The sequence below is a fragment of the Bombina bombina genome, chromosome 5, assembly GCF_027579735.1.
Source record: "Bombina bombina isolate aBomBom1 chromosome 5, aBomBom1.pri, whole genome shotgun sequence".
Taxonomy (NCBI): Eukaryota; Metazoa; Chordata; class Amphibia; order Anura; family Bombinatoridae; genus Bombina; species Bombina bombina.
The window spans coordinates 585,333,796-585,342,363 of record NC_069503.1 but is presented as its reverse complement, the minus strand read 5'-3'; the positions used below and the strand labels follow the sequence as shown (position 1 = coordinate 585,342,363).

At 34.3% G+C, this 8,568-nt stretch overlaps 1 non-coding gene across 1 annotated transcript; it reads right to left on the bottom strand.

The window, feature by feature from the left end:
• Positions 1–5,098: 5,098 nt before the first annotated feature.
• TRNAT-UGU (transfer RNA threonine (anticodon UGU)) lies at positions 5,099–5,171 on the bottom strand. The gene has a single exon. It is a non-coding gene; the product is annotated as a tRNA-Thr (tRNA).
• Positions 5,172–8,568: the final 3,397 nt, after the last annotated feature.

Here is an 8,568-nt window from a genome sequence, read left to right as displayed (position 1 = left end):
TCTGCATTAATTGTACAGTGCAGCATGTTTATTAGTGTATAGATGCCTTGCATTATCATATAGTGTAGAGTGTTGTGTTAATGCATGTATAAATGATCACTATACAATGACACAAGTCTGAGTTGTACTGGTCCCTGGGACAAAACCTGCCAGTACTCCACTCCAAGTGATAGTGATCTATTGTAGGGCTTGAAAAATGTATCAAGATGCATTCACAGCTTCTGAGAACTTACAGTTCAGGCTTGCGAGAGGGAGTCTGCAAACACAAATGTTAGACACAATCTCTGCTTTTTATCCTAGGTGCCAGAGATAAAACATCTCAAATTCCCTTGTTCATGGTGATTGACAGGCCCCGCTCTCATGCAATTGGTTGCCCAAGTGCAGAGGTCTGAATGTAACAACAGAGCTATTCTGCAGTCTTAAATTTTACCAAGTGACGATTGCAAGTGGACAAGTTCTGTGCTTCAGAACTTGTCTGAATGCCATATTTACAAAGTAGGACTATACTTGCTGGGTAAGCAAGTTAGTTCAAAAAGAAAAATGCTTATGTACACTGATACACACTTGTGTTGATTTATTATGTTTATTACTGGAGCCTTGAAGCACAAAAAATAATATAAATTAAGATATAACCTTTATTTATAAAATAAAGAAGACAGCATTAAGTATGTGTGTATGCTGCCCTGAAAATGTTAAAAACACACTCCCTGTTTGTTATTCAGTATTCTGCATTAACAGTACTATGTGTAAGAAGCACTTAACGGAAAATCCTAAGTCACAGATTAGATTGCAGGCATAATATATTTGAAACTGTAGTGGGTCTATGTGGCCTTGAGTCTGGCCTGTAACATAGATTCCACTGACTAATATTCATACATTTAATACATGTATTTATATACCACTATGACCTATTATTGTTATTTTGTTTTAGTTTCAGCTCATAATTGAGCAACACGTGACCAAAAAAGTGTATGGCTCAGCTCACTGTTGTAGTTGGTATTACTTATAAATCCCCACTTATCATCAGCTGCTGGGAAGTAGAACTAAACACAGTAGGATAATACTGAAAATAAGTGAAGATACCACTCTCTATAGTGTACGATTTTTGATTGTATATAACTATTCATAAAGGGCTGATAAATAATACAAGTAATGGTATCAAGAGTTGATAGCAATATATAAATTACTAGAGAGTTAAAAGGAATCGTCTGGGGATAGCTGGCATGATTCTAAGAGTATTTTCAGTTGTATGTTAAGGCTAGATAGCAGTTGTACTACTGTAAGTATTTGGTATCACTCTATTCTAATAGCTGCATTGTCATAATGCTGACTTTCAACTTAATTTTGTTGCTGGTAATACGAATTATGTATTGTATATCCCTTTAAACTGGTAAGTTTGCTAGTGCACACTGCTGCTTAGATAAGCGGATCGTATAACCGCTAAGTATTAATTAATATCTTCCCTTCAGGAATTTATCCTGAGATACAGTGCTCATGCTAGTTACGGTACTAACTAAAATATTAATAAAGTTTGGGCTGAGGTGAATCACAGGAAACGCTGCCCATGACGATAGAGAGCTTCAACAATTGAGTGCTAAATTCTAAAGTTACTGGTCATGCTAAAGTTAGATATATTGTTAACAACAAGAGAGGCAATTAAAAAGGAGGACCCCTGACGCAGCGTTTCACTAACGCATCCTCAGAGGGTCTGAGTTAGTCCTTTTAACTTTCTAGTAATTTATATATTGCTATCAACTCTTGATACCATTACTTGTATTATTTAAAGGTACAGATAACCACAACTAAATATTAGCATTTGTTTGGCAATATATTAGAAGTTATAAACATCTAACTATCCACTATTTGGCTTAACAATACTGAGTGATATGCTCACACAACACTAATTGATCAGCCCTTTATGAATAGTTATATACAATCAAAAATCGTACACTATAGAGAGTGGTATCTTCACTTATTTTCAGTATTATCCTACTGTGTTTAGTTCTACTTCCCAGCAGCTGATGATAAGTGGGGATTTATAAGTAATACCAACTACAACAGTGAGCTGAGCCATACACTTTTTTGGTCACGTGTTGCTCAATTATGAGCTGAAACTAAAACAAAATAACAATAATAGGTCATAGTGGTATATAAATACATGTATTAAATGTATGAATATTAGTCAGTGGAATCTATGTTACAGGCCAGACTCAAGGCCACATAGACCCACTACAGTTTCAAATATATTTATGCCTGCAATCTAATCTGTGACTTAGGATTTTCCGTTAAGTGCTTCTTACACATAGTACTGTTAATGCAGAATACTGAATAACAAACAGGGAGAATGTTTTTAACATTTTCAGGGCAGCATACACACATACTTAATGCTGTCTTCTTTATTTTATAAATAAAGGTTATATCTTAATTTGTATTATTTTTTGTGCTTTAAGGCTCCAGTAATAAACATAATAAATCAACACAAGTGTGTATCAGTGTACATAAGCATTTTTCTTTTTGAACTAACTTGCTTACCCAGCAAGTATAGTCCTACTTTGTAAATATAGTACCCTTTATGCTTACGCACTGCTCCTTAAGTGTTTAGTTATTTACTCCAGATATTGATACTAATATTATTAATATTAACTAACATTGACAAAACACTTAGGTAGACATATTTTTGTCTTTCACTATATAAGGTTCCAACTTCTTTCCTAAATACTTGTCTGAATGCCGCTTGAAAATTTTTCTTGTTAGACATGCCAGTATCATTCTAGTTGTAGTGGTTGAAATGAAAAGAGGCAATCCTGTCTCCAGATTCATGTGTTTTTTATATATTGTCACCACTTTTTGATTCATTATATAGAGCCACCACTGATTTGCTATGTTGTGCAGAGCCACTACTTTTGTACGTTATATTATGTAGCAATAAATAATTATAACTATTATAGTTTTAATAAATTAAACAGTCAAGAGTTTGATGTGATATCAGAAATCTTTTTTTCTGTATCACAGATAAAACAGTTAGCTATAGCTGCTGAACATATCCCTATAACATTTTGGCAGGGTATGTTTTTTATATGGGGAGGCAGCAAAATGTGCATTCGCCTGTGTAACCAAAAATCCTAGCACCGTCCCTGTCAGCAACTATGTAAACACAGCTTTAGGGGCCTATTTATTATGGTACGAGCGGACATGATCCGATATAGTGGATCATGTCCGCTGCACATCGATTAATGCCGACAGCATACGCTGTTGGCATTTATCAATGCTCCAGCAGTTCTTGTGAACTGCTGGTGCAATACCACCCCCTGCAGATTTGTGGCCGCTAGCATGGGGTGTCAATCAAACCGATCGTATTCAATCGGGTTGATTTCTGTCCGCCACCTCAGAGCAGACGGACAGGTTATGAAGCAGCAGTGTTTAGACCGCTGCTTCATAACTTCTGTTTAGGCTCGCCGGAAACACGGGGCATTAAGCTCCATACGGTGCTTGATAAATATGCCCCTTTGTATTTTTAAGTAGTTTCTTGAAACACTGGAATTTGTTTTAACTCTTACAATTGCTATCTTTTCTCCCTATATGCATGCATCCTGGTTTAATAAACTGATAGTGTATGTGCATTGCCCTTTCAAATCTAGGGAAATCGTTAATATTTTGGGCGATTTTAACACAACACAAATCCATAAGCTTTCATTATATTATAATTTTGGATAATATTTTAGTATTTTCTTTGAGAGTTCAAGGTCCGGTAATAATTCTGAGATGGCCAATATATTGTAAAGGCAAAAACAGACAGGGCACTAGCTGTTAGAAAAGAGATATTTGTTATGAGATACAGTTGCTTTAAATATGTAAATATTGAGGGGGAAAGATTATTGTCATGGGAATTAGATATGTGCAATTCGTTTCGGATCGATTCGGCAAATTCGGAGATTCGGATCGAACCGAATTTCGGAATTAAAATACTGCCGAATTTACCGAATAAATCCGAATTAGTTCGGATTTATTCGGTAAATTCGGAAGGCCATGGATTACACTAGTATTGTACAGTATATTAGTTATATCACTCTGCTATGGGTTACACCTAATATACAGTACATAATACTAGTCTAATCCCACCAAACACTTACCGAAATTCCGAATTTCCAAACCGAATCAGCCGAATTTCTTTGAATCCGAATGAATCTGAAACGAATCCGAACCGAAACGATTCAAAATTTTCCGAATTCGAATTGATCCGAACCGAAATTCAAAAAATTCCGAATCGATCATCGATCCGAACCGAATTTTTTCGCCATGCACTTATCTAATGGGAATATTTTATTCATTAAAAACTATACTTGAGAAAAGCCACACACACTGTATGTTGGAAAAGGAATGCAGAATTGATCTTTCATGTATTAAAATTTTATCAACTTGTATCTTTTTAAGAGTGTTCTCAATTAAGAAATATTATCCGTGCATTTAGTTTTATTTAGTAATAAAGGTTTAATAGGTGTGAAATTGTTTTATCTTTGTTATTCTTTGGGCAAACATAATCCTAGTATAATAAAATTATTCTATTAGGGCAATGGTAATTCCAGTATTCGAGGACAGATTTCTAGAGATTTGTATTTTGATACATCCCTAGGATTAGAATGTAGAAGAAGGCGTCCGCTTGCGAAATTTGGCTTTTTTTGGGGGGCCGGATTTATTCTTGTAAAAGGTAAAAACACACTAAAGTCTGAATTTGCACCGAGCTTAGTGTGTTGCACTTTCACAAGAAAAAATCCAGCTCTGAAAAGAGCTGAATGCCACGAGTCGTCACCTTCTTCCACATTTGGATTTTAACAAAGAATACGAATGCACATCCCTACAGATTTCCTCTAAGGATTTCCCTACCTGAACACAGACAAGACAGTTATAAAGATTGAGTTTATGGGAAATGCTTACAATTTGGCCTTGTAGGGTTCATTGAATTGAGAAACATTGCGTTAGGAAACTTTCAAAGGCTACTGTTATGAGCAACAGATTGTATACATAGCTTTAAGATTAGTATTAATAGTAATATTTTGGTATTTCCAAATCTATTTATATAACGGTTAAAAAAATTCAAACAAGGCCCCAGTGAGATTTGAACTCACGACCCCTGGTTTACAAGACCAGTGCTCTAACCCCTGAGCTATGGAGCCATATCTAAGTCTTTGGTAGATGTTTTTCTACTCACACTAATGCATCTGCTTACTCATGTGCCACACCTATGATTATGTCAGCAGACAATTACTGATGTATTTACTTTTTTGTATGCTTCCTTTTCTAGTCTTGAGGCTTGTTTGTAAGCTAAATTGTAGATTGAAGAAAAAAAACTTAAAGCTTACAAATACAAAATATTAAAGGCAATTTAAGCAAAGCTTTATAATTTTAAGTCTAGCAAATAAATTTATAGTCTAGTTTCCCTTTAATTGCAGCCATGCTTTACTGATGTATTTATTTACTTTGTTCTGTACTTTGTTCTGTATTTTCTGTATTTAAAGAGATTCTATACACACAAAAAATCCATATGAATAAGCAATATTTAAACATGCTGATTTTTATTCCATGAAAAAAATGTTAAGAGCGCAATCGAATTTAACGTGCGTCAGGTTGGCACAACTTCAGAGCTCTGTTAACTGTTACTCGAGACAAAAAGTTGCTCATAATAATAATAATATTATATTTACTTTCCCCAAATATGAAACTGACAATCTGCAAAAGGAAATACATGAACCTGACTCAAGGCAAATATAAGTACAATACATATATTTAGAACTTTATATTAACGCATAAAGTGCCAAACCATTGCTGAGGTGTCTTAAGTAATAAAAAACATACTTCCCAAAAGACACCCATCCACATATAGCAGATAGCCAAACCAGTACTGAAACAGTTATCAGTAGAGGTAATGGTATATGAGAGTATATTGTCGATCTGAAAAGGGAGGTAGGAGATGAATCTCTATGACCGATAACAGAGAACCTACGAAATAGACCGCCGTTAGGAAAATCATTGCATTCAATAGGTGATACTCTCCACGTCCCTCTGACATTTGCTGTACTCTGAGAGGAATAGGGCTTCAAAATGCTGAGAAGCGCATGTCAACGTAGAAATCTTAGCACAAACTTACTTCACCACCTCCATAGGAGGCAAAGTTTGTAAAACTGAATTGTGGGTGTGGGGAGGGGTGTATTTATAGGCATTTTGATGTTTGGGAAACTTTACCCCTCCTGGTAGGATTGTATATCCCATACATCACTAGCTCATGGACTCTTGCCAATTACATGAAAGAAATATATATGCTGTATACCCTGACCCAGAGGACTATCAGAAACCCAACAGACAGGTGGTGCAAGATGCAAATAGTTACAATCATATACAAGGAAAGAAAAAGTAGCATCCCATAAGCACTCTAAAGGAACAAAATCCAATAAGTCCAAAAACAAAAACATGGAGAAAGGGGGGTCTCAACCCTCAAAAAATGAGGAAGATGAAAAAATAATAACTAAAACTTAGCTTTTATTATATCAACAGAATAAAAAAGAAAAGTTAAAAGCAATTAAAAGCACTAAAAAAGTTATCAACATACAGGGGCATGAATGTTCCAATTTACAGTATTGATCCTATAAGCACAATATAAGTCTATAATCTGATATTGGGAGATATTTATCAAAGCGTCAACTGATAATATGCTGGAATCCCACATCGTATGTGATACGAGATTGATCCGCCGTAGTTGAAATGTGTGACGAAATATACGCTCCCGCGATCTCAATTCGACGCAGATCGATGCTTGCGTCATTACAGATGTTTCAAATTCACTTTCAACTCTATTTGACACTTTTCTCAATATATCATACATTTAACAGGTACACTCACGTCTATTCCGACGCAGCGTACCGAGTTTTCAAACCGCCACCCTTGAGGCCGCCGATGCCATAGAATGAAGCATATTACAAAATAAAAGTAAATGAGAAACTCTATTAAAATTGTATACCCTTTCTAAATCAAACAATATTATTGCTCCACATTTGGTGTACTAGTAGATATAGGGATACAAATTAAAAATACATTACTACTTATGGATTATAATACAACTTTGTCTCTCATTACAAAGCAAGGGGACAATATTATTTCTCCAAATTTGTTGCAAAGTTTTGCCCCAAACTTGTTGCACTAATAGATATAGAGATAAAAATGAAATAAATACACAACATAATATAGCTAACTTCCTTTTTATTTTTTTTGAAAAATCTATTTGCACCATGTTTAAACCATGTAATACAAGTCCCACTCTCCACTTCGCACCAAATTTGACGCAACACTTTTCGCACCAATTATGACGCAAACTCCTAAACAACCCACACACTAGTGATTTTTTTAACCACTTTTGATTTGAATATGCATAATCACATGATTTATGACATCAGCCAATCTGATTAAAATATACATTTAAACTATCACTAACTAATCAAATTGCTCAATACTTGTGTCATTGATCACTCATTAGAACTTGTAAGTGTCATTTGTTACATTGTGTATTATACTTTGAAAGTATGTATATGTGAAATTAGTATTAAAGATAAACATTGATGTTGACATTAGGACACACAGTGTAATATTTTAGACAATGATTTTAAAATTTGAATTGATGTTTGATTCAATATAATCTTAAGCTAATAGCTCAAAGGGATAGCCCACTTAACATTAAACTGTCACGATTCAGATACAGCATAAATTAAAATCACCTCTTTACTGTTATGCTATTTTCAGTGTATTTCTTCCTTCTCTTGAATTTATTTTTCAGTAAGAAATGTCATCTTATATACCAGCCCATTTTAAAACACCTGTGTAGGGGTGGTTTTTAAAACTAGATTAAAATCAGGAGGGGTTACACAGGTACAGAGAGAAAAATGGCCCATCTCTTAAAATATCCATTGAGTGCAAATAAATACATATGATATCCTGATTACATGTTATATTCACAATTATTCCTGCTCATAATAATAATACATTTACACTATATACATATAGAGGTATAAATAAACACAGAAATATGAAAGACAACATTGTTTAGAACAAAAAAAGGAATTTAGGGACATGTAAATATGTTTGCAAAAGATTTCTGACATAACACACACACACACACACACATATATATGTATATACTGTATATACTGTATATATATATACTGTATATAAACAAGTATGTGCAAAGATATATGTACAAACTCTAACATTAATAATCATGGGATAAAAGCATATCATGACTTCTAGAAATACAAATACACATTCATTTATGTGAAAGTATCATATAACAAATATACAAATAACTTTCTATGAGATATTGTTTGTTGAGGTATAAATGTAGCTATTTCTTGGACATAAACAGATGAAAAATAAAAGATTAGCTTTAGAGAAATGTGCTTGTTCATGGACTGTAATGAAATGGTATAAATAAAGTTGGGAAAAAACACAATAACCGCAACATAGATGACTGTTAGTTAACAACAGCCCAATGCTCATTGCGCCGTACTTGACGCGTGTGTTTTTGAT